Here is a 14,885-nt window from a genome sequence, read left to right as displayed (position 1 = left end):
GTCATTTCACTGTCAAACCAGGGAAGTTGAGATTTAGAAACTATTTTCAGCCACTTTCAAATGTATCTTTACTCCTGGAAGCCTTCCTGAAGTCAATGGGCAAGAATGTTACTAGGAGCCAAGGACAACTAGCGAGACTGAACATTGCCACTGAGAAATAATCTTCAGTCCCTGCATTGCCAATGCAACGCCATGATTATTTAGCTGCTCACTGCTTCTTATTTAAAAAAAAAAAAAAAAAAAAAAAAATCTAAATACCAAAAGTAATGGAACATTGAACACAAATTCCTATATTTTTGAACTATCTTCAGGTTTTATTATTTCCTCCTCTCATCCCCATCTATTTTCTTTTGTAGGTCCTGGAAAGATTGAAGATTGTTTAAGAGGTTTGGGTATAGCCAGGGAGGAGGCTAAGTCAGACTTGATTTATAAAACCTCTCCTGGCAAAATATTTAGCCCAATTTTATAAAAACTTTAATAAATTAAAAAAAATATATAAGAATTTGCTCTTTGGGGAAATATAAAATTTCTCTATTTCTGATTAGAAGACAAGGCCTTAATAATATATGCCCTCTTAATCATTTAAACGTACCTCCCATTAATTTCAGGACATGTACCCACCTTTTCAGTCAGGCTGGTCACTGCTCTGTAAAGATCCAGACTATTTCCTGTGTTTTATGTTTCCTGTACTCAAAATGCCATTCCCTACCCATTTTTCCAGAAATTAACTTTAGTCCCATCGCTTTCAGAAAGACTTTCCAAGTGACACAGACTTCTCCTATTGTAGTTTTTAATTTTATTCCATCTTAGAGATTGTATTTGTTTCATGTATATGTTTTACATTCCTTAGCAAACTAAAACATTTTTAAGCTGAGGATCATGATATGTATTAGTAAACCACAGTATCAGATGTACTCACACAAAAAAGTTCTCTGCTAATGTCTGTAAGAGATATAACTTATTAAAAGACTTAATTTTTTCCTCTCTAAACTTATTCTGGCTAGTGAAGAAGATGTAAGGTTCCCTAACTGCAATCTGAACCAGGAAATTCTTAATGATACTGTGACTCACAGAATTGCCAACAAGCATCGAGTACAGCGTCAGAAAATGGGCAGAACAAACCAAGGCTAGCTACATAGCTTGGGTCACAGCCAAAACTATGCCACAGAACCAATGGTGCAGACATTGCTGCCACTGTTGCCTGATAATGGATGCCACAACACCTTCCCATATTGCCATTGACACTAATGTCACTGGACTCCAGCTGCTGTCCCTGACATCAGTACCACAGCTGTCTCTGAGAACTTCTCCTGCTGTTACTGCCATAGAAATGCCCCCACAGTCCTGTTTCTCTGTATGGTATCTCTAGATTCAAAACCCTGCAAAGTATGTGTGCTTGGCCCATCTGGCCAAGTCTCATGGGAGATTCCTAAGGCAGAGAATTTTCTAAACTTTTTAAGGCCATATCGATGTTAGTCAGTGAAAAGAAAAAAGAAAAATCTCACCCCTTTGGGTGTCCAACATTAATATCACCTTTTTCTTCACATTCCCACTTCCCCTCTCCCTATTTCTAATGAATACAGTTTAGCTCTGCCTTAAGAACCTGGGTATGCAATCCACAGTTCCCCAAAGGAAGAAAACCCTAAACCTACTCATGACTGGTACAACTCCAAATCTAATGTTAATTCTTCCTGCCAATCTTAGCTTCCCATTAAATGGGGCTATCACTGGGTTCTCTAATGGAAGAATTTTTATTTAGGTACTAAAGCCTCTAAACCAGCATAGTCCAAAACTTTGAGTACAGGTGTCTTATTAAAGGAAGCCCTACTGGTCCTGTGCCTTGGTTCCTGATTGTGGTTATAGGAAAAAATAATATCATATTATTTTTTTATTTTGAGAATACGCATCATGTCACAAAGCTCCCTCTCCCCCACACTTTCCAGGTGGGATCCCCTGAGACTATAGCTGAGTCATAACATCCACAAAGTCAGCTTTTTCTGGCAATAGGATTCATGATAAAAGACAAGTCACCTCGTGGGCATTGCCCAAAGGCTCTACTTCTTTTGCTGGAAAATGATTTAAAACTGGTTAGAAAAAATGTGATGTGAAAAATCTGATGGGAATAGAACAGTCAATAAATTAATGGATGATCATGTTGGGAGAAATTTGATTAGAAGGAAAAGCAAACCCAGTGTGTCTTTTCCACTAAAGACAAATCATAACATCCTCCATGTTATATGGCGGTGGGGGGGGGGAGACCATGAGCAGTTGCTGCTGTGGCGGGCTGAGCACTTAGCAACAGACTAGCCCATTCTCCTTTCCCAACAAGGGGAAATCCTTGGTGTTGACAGATGCATTGCATATATCCTTGCCACCCATGCCACTTGGAACCAGCAATGGAGTGCCTAGAAAAGCTGTAGGATTAGAATCCACAGAACAAGAATTCTTATCAAACTTATTTGATGACATAAATTCGTCAAATGGAATGGCTTTTTGGAAAGCATCCAGTGGGCTATAAATATGTTTTTATTCTCGGACCACTCCAAGAAACCTATCCCTATACATTTTCTCAAACTTGCTTGATCCCCAAATCTTGCCTTGTTCCGTCTAAGTCCCATCCAGTCAAACCTTTAATTTTTTTCCTGGAAACAGTATAAAATCCTTATCTTAGACTCTCTCCTTTGAAGTATAGTAGACATTGTTATATACCAAGAAGAGGATTTCCCAATTCCACTGCCCTTTTCCACAGCAGTGCACTTCTAGATGATGCCAGCATATAATAAAGAACCATCTGTAAGCCAGATTTGAATTTTTTACCTCTTGGTTAACTGTTCAGATGGAACTCCCTGTGAAACCATAGGACTAGATCTATCTGCTGGTAGTGAGAGCCAAATGCTCATGCAAAATATGCTTTTAGGACTACTTTCATATTTGCCATTTCCACAAGAGTATGGTCTGCTGAAGGCTCATTCAATTTTATGGTTTTTTCATAATTATAGCACCCATTTAATGATGAGCTGTTCAGGTCGCATGGTCACCTGATGTTCCATGCTCAGGTATTTAGTCTTTGCCAGAACCTGATAGCAAGCCAAGGACAGGTTTCTTAAATGAAGCAGAGGACATGCTTTGCTTTAAAACTTTAGGGTTTTTGATTCTCTTTCACAATTTGCAGAGGCCCCAGAGAGCATCCCTATTTTCTACAGGCTCATCAATAATATTAACACTAATAGCTAATTAGTGCCTACTTTGAGTCAGACACTGCTATAAACACTTTATGTATGAACACTCATTTAATCCTCACAAACACCCTATGGTGCTATTATTATCAGCCCCATTTTACAGATGAGGAAATTGATGAACAAAGAAGTTTAGTGACTTACTCAAGATAAGTAGGAACTGGTAAGTAATTTATTGCTCATTGAAAAGTATGTTAGGTATGTTGCCTTAAAATTAGAGAAGAGAATTTATAAGGATATCTGGGGATTCTAAGTTCCTGCAATTCAGCAAAATAGATCATTCTACAATTATATCACTACAATTCCTGAAAAACTGTAATAAGAATCTTTAAATTTATGGCTGAGTTTGCAAGAAAATAAATAACTTTCAAGGGCAAGAAACAAAGTAACCTTACATGAGAGAATGAGACGGGTAAATATTTGAGCTGATACTCTGCCTGCCTCCAGGGTGAAATGGATAGGATTGGTCTCAATAATTTAAAGGTTTTAGTTTGAATTATCACGAAGGAATAATAGAAATGTAAATTTGTAAAATATTCACTCAATAACAAAACTCTTCTGGATCAGCCTGGGTTCCATGTAGGAAAGACATCTCCCCCTCAAATCCTGACCATGGTTCAGGAAGTTACAATCAAGAAAATTAAAAGTGTTCCTGGGTTAGTGATATATCTGGAATTTCTGGCATAAGAAAACAAAGAAAATCTCTTTCTCAACTCACTTCTGACAGAGTTTCTTCAGATAAAGCCATAATGCAGATGAGATCACTATACAAAATGAAAAACTTTCAAGGAAATAATCTATCATGAAACAGAATCACCACTCAAAACTATAAGAAGGAGTAGACCTTCAAAGATTTTTAAATAATTAAACAATATACCAAAATTATAAATTATTAAATTAATAAAAAGACTAAAAATAACTACAGGACACTATAAAAATGAACCCAAAAGTCTACAAATTAAAGTGTAGTCATTGTGCTGATTGTTAATTTTTTGCCTCTTAGCTCCAAATTGACTTGTTGCCTGTTCTGTGATAATGGAGATAAGCCATGTAAATATTTCTCCTTTGCCATCTGGCAAGATGTTAAACCTTAATTTTTTGCCTCTTAGCTCCAAATTGACTTGTTTCCTGCTCTGTGAAAATGGAGATGAGCCTTGTAAATATTTCTCCTTTGCCATCTGGCCAGATGTTAAACCTTGTCAGTAGAGGACCTGGAGGGACTAGAGGAGGAAGGCTTTTTCCTCCTCCTGTTTCTGGTATGCTCTCTTACCAGTGTCCTGCAGAGAACTCTTTTTATCCACTGTTCAGGCTGAGGTTCCTGCAGAAAACACTTTTTACAGTATAAGACTATCAAATTCAGATAGCTGTGACAGCAAAGTCTAGAGACCAAGATATTGTGGGCCTGCTCCCAAACCAGGGTGCTGTACCTTCTACCCTCTCTTTAGTCCCAGGCATGGACATATACCAGGGGCACTGGAGTCCAGCCATTCCCTGACCTTTGTCCTACACAGCCAGCCCAGAGCTGAGTGAGTACATTAGATTTTTGAAGAGGGGGACCTCTTAAGCTCCTGGTTCTGACACTAACAGGCAGCAGCTTCTCCTGGCACTTAACAACTTCTGAGGCTCAGAACCTCCTAGAGGGTAGATTTCCAAGAAGTCCCACTAATGAAGTACTTCACTGACTTCTCCACTATTCAGGGAGCAATGGTGGTACTCTTTCCAATGACATCTGGATCTCAGTCTTAGCAAGGATGGGCTTGTCCTTGGGTACTTATCTCAGCATTAGGAGTAGTGGTCACACCTTATAGATGCTATTTCTGTATTCTTTAGAATTCTAATTCTCAAGAGCTAATTCCTTATTATTCCAATTCCTTATTGGTAATGCTTTGTATTAAATTTTGCCTGTTCAAATGATTGTGATTTCTATCTCCTGAATGAGCACTGAACAACACACAGTTGGTCTGAGGAATGGTCCCAGAAGATAGACCTGCAAGAATCTCCTTAGAACTAGTTACCTGAGACAAAATCCTTGAGCCTGGATTGCAGATCACCTGAAAGTGGACAGCTGCCACACTACAGCCTCACTCAGTGGGTAAACCTGAAGATGGGAAGGAAAATCTTCCCAGTGGCCAGAGCTTCAAGTGTGACATTTGGTCATCTACTGTGTATGTTTGGAGGAAAAAATGGCCTGAAATACAGATCTATATTAATTCATGAGTAGTTGCAAATGGTTTGGGTGGATAGTCAAGGACTTGGAAAGAACAGTATTGGATGATTGGTGAAAAAGGAGCTTAGAGAAAATGTGGATGGACTTTTCAGAACGGTCTAAAATATCGGTGAATGTGAAATGCCCACCAAAGGGCCACTATGGCAGAGTAGGCTCTTAATAATCAGATATAAAAAAGTATGCACTCTGGAATGTCTGTCAGTATTTCTTTCTCCCCAGCCATCACATTCCTTGCTGAATGGGCCCATGAACTAAGTTGCTGTGGTAGCTGGGATGGCATCTATGCATGGGTTCAATAACATGGGCATCCCTTTACCAAAGTTGACTTGGCTAGTTCTGCTGTTATATATCGAAGCTGTTGACAGCACAGACCAACACTGAGCCTGCAGTATGGCACCATTTCTTGGATGTGGGGGCCAAGCCATCCATCTGGTGGTAGGATGATGATATTGAATCTCTGCTCTCATGGAGTGGGCAGAGATTTATCCTCACTGAAATGGACACATTCTGGATACGAAATTACCTTCCCTGCCATTAATGTTTCTGCCAATACAACCATTCATGGATTCACAGAATGTCTATTCACCATCCTGGTATTCCATGCAGCATTACATCTGATCAAGGAACTCATTTCACAGCAAAGGAAGCCATCGCTGTCTCATACACAAGGAATCAACTGTCTATACTATATATTCTAAAACCTGGAAGTGGCTAGCTTGACTGAAAGGTGGACTGGCTTACTGAAGACTCAGTTATGGTGCCATTTGGGAGAAAATATCCTAAAATAATGGGGTTCTATCTTAGAGGATGCATTATATACTTTGCATCAGAGTCCATTGTATGGTGCTGTCTCCCTCATAGGTAGAAGATATGGGTCCAGGAACCAAGGAGTGGAAGTGAGAGCAGCTCCTCTCACTGGTACTCATAATAACTTGCAGAATTTTTGCTTTCTATTCCATCTGCTTTCATCCAGAAGTGACTCATGTTTATTTTGCTGACAACTCATTGGCCAGAACTGATCACGTGTCTCCACTCCACGTATAAAGGGGGATCATGAAGTACAATCATACCGTACGTTCGGTAGATATAGGGTCAAAAATACTTGAATAGCACAAATGACAGTTGCAAACTAAAGGCAGTTAATTCTAGGTGATTAACATAAGGCAAAGACAAGCTGATGGAGTAACCATAATCCCAAGCCTGTGATTAAAACCCAAGTATTCTGCAAGCATACAATTCTTTACCTTGAAATTCCTTACTGGCTTAGAGAACTCAGGCATGTATTTTAAATTGTTAGCTTCAATTTTCTCATCAACAAGTGGGGATAATTAATCATATATTCTTCAAAGGTTATGAAGATCAAAGAAACTAGTATGTGGTAAATCATTTGTGAGCTAAAGATCCATACAAATTTATTTTTTTTCTTACTATTACTGTTAATATTATACATTTAAGTAGTATGTGGTTTCCATATTTGGCCCATGATTTCATTTAGACTTCCAAGTAGTAATGTTTATGTTAGTTCCTGTAATGCAACATAAAAACTTTGCAGCTTTTACTAGAATACATGTTTTTTTAAGTTTCCTTGACTGTTACGAGACACTGTCAATTTCCAGTCTTCTGTCATTTATCGTAACAAAAAAATAAACAAATGTGATGGAATAATAAGACAACATGATTTTAAATATCTGTAACCAAGCAAAACTCAAAGGACAATGAAATATGCATATAATTTCATGACCTACAATGGCCTGCTTTTTTCTTAAATGTGATACAATAATCCTGTTATCAAAGTCAGGAAACTAGTAATGATATTCATTAAAAAAAGAAGAAATTTATTATGTAACGCAACTAAAACTACAGGGGAAGGATGAAATTTACACATAGTAATTAATTAATTCTGTGAACAAACTGATATAAAACAGCTTAATATTGCCAAACTTTTTTTAAAATATTGATATTTTTAACAGAAAACAAGCATTCAGCTGTTTGAGAAAGCTTCTCACGTCCACCATACTCTGTTTCTATGTACAGACTCATAAGACAGATCATTACTATCATGAAATTTCATTTAAATGGTGCTGGTATTATGAGAATTAATCTGCAGCTCATTTCGTTTCTAGACCAAAAGTTCCCTTGAAGATATTTGCTTTAAAAAAACTTTGGAAAAAATTGTTCCAATAAATCACATGTTTGGTGATGGTCTTAAATGAAGGTGTTATGTAACATAGAGGAGCCGTTTCTAAAAAGCAATACACATATCTCTAATGCATATTTTCTTTCTCTCTCTCTCTCTTTTTTAAATCACAGCTTTATTGAGATATAATTCACATGCCATGTAATTTATTCACTTAAAGCATACAAGTCAACAGTTTTTAGTATGTTCACAGTGTGTGCACCCATCACCAAAGTCAGTTCTACAACATTTTCACCACTCCCAAAAGAAGCTCTACGCCCATTAGCAGTCACTCTCATTTATCACTAGTCCCCACTCCCTGGAACTACTAATCTAATTTTTGTTTTTATAGATTTAGCTATTCTGCACATTTCATATAAATAGAATCATATCATATGTGGTCTTTTATATTTGTCTTCTTTCAAATTAGTATAATGTCTTCTTTCAAACATTAGTATAAGGTTTTCAAGGTTCATCCATGCTGTAGCATGTGTAGTACTTCGTTCTTTTATCACCAAATAATATTCCATTGTATGGATATACCACATTTTACTTACATTTTACATCAGTAAAGAATATTTAGTTGTTTCCACTTTTCGGATATTATCAATAATTTTGCTATAAACAGTTACATACAAGTTTATGTGTGGACATATATTTTCATTTCTTTTGGTCATATACATAAGAATGGAATTGCTAGGTAATTCTATGCTTAACCTTTTGAGAAACTGCTGGATTATTTTCTAAAGGAGCTGTACCATTTTACTTTCCCACCATCAATGTATGAGGGTTACAATTTCTCCATATCCTTGACAATGTTTGGTATTTTCTTTTTGGCTACAGACATCATAGTGGTGTGAAGTTGTATATCATTGCAGTTTTAATTTGCAGTCTTCTGATAGCTAATGACATTAAGAGTCTTTTCATGTGATTGTCAGCCGTATATGTATCTTCTTTGGAGAATGTTTATTCAGATCCTTTCCCCAATTTTTGAACTAGGTTATTTGTCTCTTTATTATAGTGCTGTAAGAGTTCTTTAAAAGTCTAGATACAAATCTCTCATGAAATATATAATTTGAAAATATTTCTCACATTCTGTGGGTTGTTTTTGTACTTTCTTGATACACTTTGAAGCAAAAAAATGTTTTAAATTTTAATGAAGTCCATTTTTTTTTTCTCTCTTGTGCTTTTGGTGTCATATCTAAGAAAGTTTTGCTTAACCTTAGATCATTGCTATGGTCTAAATGTTTGTGCTCCCCAAACCCACCCAGGGACCTGAGTCATGGAGAAGTGGACCAGACCCCCCTACCACAATCAGGCACACCACACCAGCACCTCAGGGCCTGCCTGGTGAGCCAAGGCATGGAGCCAGGGACAAGACCCTCTGCCCACAACCAGGAACACCACCAGCACCTTGGGGCCAGCCTGAGGTCCCAAGACATGGACCAGGGAACAGATACTCCCCACAACCAGGCATACTGCCAGCACAAAGGAGCATGCCAAAAACATCACCTCCATGTGGGTGGCCCACCACAGCCACCACTATAACCGTGGCTGCTGCGAAAGCAGCTAGATGCCACAACCACCACACAGATGGTCCACCAGCCACTGGAGTGCATTGACACAAGGAGAGTCACCAGCAGAAATAAAGAAAAGAAGAGGAGATCCATAAAGCTCATTTTTTCAGAGTGACAGAAGAAGCATCTGCTCTATGATAATATTGGGGGACCTGATCATACCTTTCAGCATTGGACAGATCACCTATGCAACAAATCAACAGAGTAACCATTGTTCTTTCACAAGGAGAGAAGAAATCTAGGGTAATGGGGGGGGAGAGGGGGATGGTGAGAGATTGGAAAAGGGGCATAATGAATAATTACAATTTGTAACAATATATATGCTAGTAAAACTGATTTGATCGACATATCTCAATGTTGAACCCCCAAAATTTGTATAATCAATTTTGATTCAATAAAAATAAATAAATAAATAAATGTTTGTGCTCCCCAAAACTGATATGTTAAAATTCAAATCCCCAAGGTGATGGTATCAGAAGGTGAAACCTTTGGTGGGCAATTAAATGAGATTAGTGCCAGTATAAAAGAGACCTCAGAGAGCTAGCTTGTCCCTGTGTCATGTGATATTACAGTGAAAGGAGAACTGTCCATGAACCAGTAAGTGGCCCTCACCAGACACTGAACCTGCCAGCAACTTGATCTTGGATTTTCCAAGATCTAGAACTATGAGAAATAAATTTCTGTTTACAAACTAACCAGTCTGTGGTATTTTAACATAGCAGCCTTAATGTACTAAAACAAAAAAATTAGTACTGATAAGTGGAGGTGTTGCTGTTACAAATAACTGAAAATGTGAAAACAGCTTTGGAACTGGGTAATGGATGTGTTGCCATGAATAGATCATTGAAAGTGATTCTGGTGAGGACTCAGAAGAAGAGGGATGTAGGGAGTATTTCCTTAAAAAGATTCCTCAGTCTTTCTAACTAAATACCTAAGTGGCTATGAACAGAATGTTGGTAGATATTTGGGTGGTAAAAGCTATTCTGATATGGTTTCAGAAATGAGGAACATGTTATTGGACAATGGAGGGAAGGCCTTTCTTACTAAAAAGTAGCAAAGAACTTGGCTGAATTGTTTATAACTTAGTGCTTTTTGGAAGGTAGAATGTGCAAGCAATGAAATTGGATATTTAGTTGGGGAAATTTGTATGCAAAGTGTTGAAGGAAGTATGGTTTTTCTTGAATACTTCCAGTAAAATGGGAGAAGATGAAATAGTTAATGAAAAGGGAAGCAGAACTTAAAAATTTGGAATATTCTCAGACTATCCATAATGGGAAAAAATGAGAAAGACTTGAAGAGGGAATACAAAGACTGTGGTTAAATTTGATAAAGTTAGTATGTATTGGCCATCTCAAAGGAAGCCAGGTGCCATTGAATTGACTTCCCCAAGTGGAGCTGAGAGCAGCTGTTAAACCCTACCACTCTCACTTGCAGCAATGACCCTCCTCCTCAGGCTAGAACTGAAGCTGCATAGCAGCACATTCCTTCTGAGGGAAACTTTAACTACCTCTCCCAGTTGTGACTGTGCCCCACACCCTAGGACTGAGCTGAAGGTGCACATTACCCCTAGGGGAATTGCTTTCTTAGCTGAGAAGTGGCTTGGCCAAGCTGAAAAGCTCTGTATCCCAGGGCTGAGTGAACATCATACCTTGTGTCCCAGAGAAACAGAGATGTGGCTGAGCTGAGACATTCCTCCCTAGGAACCAAACAATTCTAGCACTCTGCTTCCCTGGAGCTGCACTATTCCCTTAGAAACTGAGCTGCTGAGACATCCCTTCCTCTAGAGAGTGAAGTCAGCTCTGTGCTGCTCCCTGCCCCCCAAACCCAAACAATAGCTGTGCCCCACAATTTGGGGCTCTTGCTGCCACTGCACTTGGCCTCATAGAGGCTGAGATATTACCAAGTTTCACTGTCCCAAGGGCTAGAGTCACCATTCCATGATGCCTCATCCCCTGTGAATAGAATGATAAGTGAGCCCCATTTGCTCTGGTACCTGAAATGCAGCTTTACTTTGCTCCTCAGACCCAAACCTCCAGAATACCTTTATCCCTCAGAGTTGGGCCAGTGCTATGCTAAGCCCCACAGGGTCAGAGTCATAGCTATAATCCAACCCACAGAGTCTGAGCTGCCAGCACTGTAGCCAATCAACATCCAACGTTGCAACAGAGAGTGAACCTCTGTTGCAACGTTGTAAAGAAGACCTAAGATTTATTCATTTTATATCATAGTATTTAAATATTGTTAATTTTACATCACAGTGTTTACACAGTAAATAGTAAATAGCACTCAAGGACTTTACCTTCTTTTCTGGGAAATAAATTAATGCATTTATAGTTGTATGCGGGAGAGTAGTATCATGTTAGGTGGAATTATGACCTGGTTATTGTCTTTATCTGAAAATTAAGCATGGCTTAAGGAGATGCATCCCAAAATGTAGGTGCCACAAAAGGTTTGTAAGACACAGAGCCCAGGATCATAGCTCCACAGTTGCTTCAAGCACCTACACCTGGAACCCAGCACCACTGCAGCTGCTTGTAGATCAGGTGAGACCCAACACCAAGAGGAATCCCCTTGACAAAGTTGCCCCATTTTGGGAAAAAAGAGAATAAAAGGATCCTAAAAGCACTTGCCACTAAAGACCTTAATAATGTATGCTGCCACCATAGCCAAAAACTTCTACAGACTAAGACACTGAAATGCACACAGTTAGTGGCAACGTTGATCACAGCTAAAGAATCTGGCCAGAGACTAAACCATTGCATCTACATGGAAACAGAATTGCCACACCCCACAACCAGCACACTAAGACCCAACCGTGTGTGAAAGACTATGTCTGTGAAAGCCACTCTGTGAAGTTTGGGAGAGACAATTGTTTCACCAGATGCACAGAAATCAACACAAGAACACAAGAAACATGAAAAAAACAAGGAAATAGGACACCACCAACACAATAACAAAACAGTGACAGACCCCAAAGAAAAGGAAATCAATGAGATGTCAGAAAAGGAATTCAAAATAATGATCTTAAGAAAACACAACAAGATGTAAGAGAATACAGAAAAACCATTCAAGATATGAATGATAAACTTAAGAGATAGATATCATAAGAAAGAATCGAACAGAAATCCTTCAACTGAAGAATTCAATGAATAAAATAGAAAATACTATAAAGAGCTTCAACAGCAGACTGGAGCAAGCAGAAGAATCTTTGAACTCAAAGATAAGTCACTTGAAATTACCCAATCAGAGAAAAAAAGAAAAAGAAATATGAATTTTTAAGAAGTAAAGAAAATCTACAGGAATTATGGGACACCATTAAGCAAAAAAATATTCAAATTATGGATGTTCTCAAAGAAGAAGATAAAAAAAGACATTGAAACCTACTCAATAAAATAGCTGAAAGCTTTGGGAGAGACAGGGACATACAGAACCAGGAAGCTCAAAGTTTCCCAAAGAGATATATCTCCAAAAGCTCCTCTCCAAGGCACATTTATAGTGACAATGTCAAATGTTAAAAACAGAGAGAAAATTCTAAAAACAGCAGAGGAAAGCAACAGGTCACATATAAGAGTACCTCATTAGACTAATTGCTGATTTCTCAGCAAAATCCTTATAGGCCTGGAGACAATGAGAGGATATATTTAAGGAGATGAAAGAAAAAAAATTGCCAGCCAAGAATACTATATCCAACAAAACTATCCTTCAGAAATGAAGGAAATATAAAGTATTTCACAGAGAAGAAAAACAGGGAATTCATCACCACTATACTGGTCTTAAAATAAATGCTCAAGGGAGTCCTACATCTGGAAATGAAAGGAAGATAACCATCATCAAGAAAACACATGAAAGGGTAGAATTCACTGATAAAGTAAGTACACAAACAGGAAAGAAAAAGGAATTAAACCGTATCACTACTGAAAAGCACAAAACTGCTGTGATAAACAAAAGAACAAAGAAACAGAAGGTATACAAAACAATCATAGAGCTATCAGAAAAATAGCAGGAGTAAGTCCTCACTTACCAATAATAACGTTGAATGTAAAATGGACTAAATCTCCCAATTAAAAGAGATTAGCTGAATGAATAAAAACCAAAATACAAAAAATACTGTCTTCATGAAACTTACTTCACTTGTAAAGACACACATGGACTGAAAGTGAAGGGATGGAAAAACATATACCATGCAAATCGAAACTGAAAGTGAGCAGGAGTATCTATAGTATATCAGACAAAATAGACTTTAAGTCAAAACTGTAAAAAGAGACAAAGAAAGTCATTCTATAGTCTTAAAGGGGCATTTCAGCAAGATGATATAACAATTGTAAATATATATGCACCCAACATTGGAGCATCCAGAAATATAAAGCAGATATTATTAGATATAAAGGGAGAAATAGATCCCAGTATAATAATAGTTGGAAACTTGAATATTCCACTCTCAGCATTGGACAGATCTTCTAGACAGAAAATTAAGAAGGAAACATTGGACTTAAACTGTACTATAGACTGAACAGACCTTACAGATATTATTTACAGAACATTTCATCAAACAGGTACAGAATACACATTCTTTTTTTTAACACAAACATTTTTTATATTAATGGTTATGTTTTTATTGAGTACATTTTTACAGTTTCAATTTATGTAAAAATGTGATTGGCTTTTCATTATGGTCATGATAACTTTTCCATAAAAAGAAATATATTTAAGTAAAAATGTGGGAATTACTTTTTTGTTATTTATTTATTTATTTATTTATTTATTTATTTATTTATTTATTTATTTATTTATTTCAAATATTCATGAGATACAAAGCTGATTGTCCCCCCTCCTGTCCATGATGTGGGGGCTAGATTTATACTGGGGGCATATCCATTACCAGAAATTTCTTTTGTACCCTTTGTCCCTACCCAATTATCCCCCAAGGTCCCTCCCATTTCCCCTCTCCCCTCAACTCCAACTTGTAGCCCTAGGAAAGTTCCCTTCCCCTGTTGGATCACAGGACTACTGTGGTCTTTCTTTCCTGCCTTCTTTTCTCTGTTAGCTCCCACATGAGTGAGCACATGTGGGATTTATCCCTCTGTGGTTAGCTTGTTTCACTCAACATTAGTTTCTCCAGGTTCATCCATGTTGTTCCAAATGGGAGTCTTTCATTATTTTTTACGGTGGAGTAGTATTCCATAGTTTATATATACCACAGTTTCCTTATCCAATAATCTATTGATGGACATTTAGGTTGGTTCCATACCTTGGCTATTGTAAACAAAGCTGAGATAAACATGGGAGTGCAGGTGTCTCATGATGGTGATTTCCATTCCTCTGGATATATACCCAGAAGAGGGATTGCTGGAACATATGGAAGATCTATCTGTAGTTGTTTGAAAAACCTCCAAAATGTTTTCCAAAGTGGTTGTATTAATTTACAGTACCACCAACAGTGCAGTAGTGTTTCCTTCTCTCCACCCCCTTGCCAGCATTTGTTATTCACTGTCTTTTTGATTATAGCCAGTCTAACTGGGGTGAGGCACTATTTTGATGTCATTTTAGTTTGCATTTCCGTGATGACTAGTGATGTTGAGCATTTTTTCATGTATCTGTTGGTCATTTGTATGTCTTCCTTTGAAAAATGTCTGTTTAGCTCTTCTGCCCATTTTTTAATTGGGTCATTT

Source organism: Cynocephalus volans, chromosome 8, assembly GCF_027409185.1.
Source record: "Cynocephalus volans isolate mCynVol1 chromosome 8, mCynVol1.pri, whole genome shotgun sequence".
Classification (NCBI taxonomy): domain Eukaryota; kingdom Metazoa; phylum Chordata; class Mammalia; order Dermoptera; family Cynocephalidae; genus Cynocephalus; species Cynocephalus volans.
Note: the sequence above shows the minus strand (reverse complement) of the source record.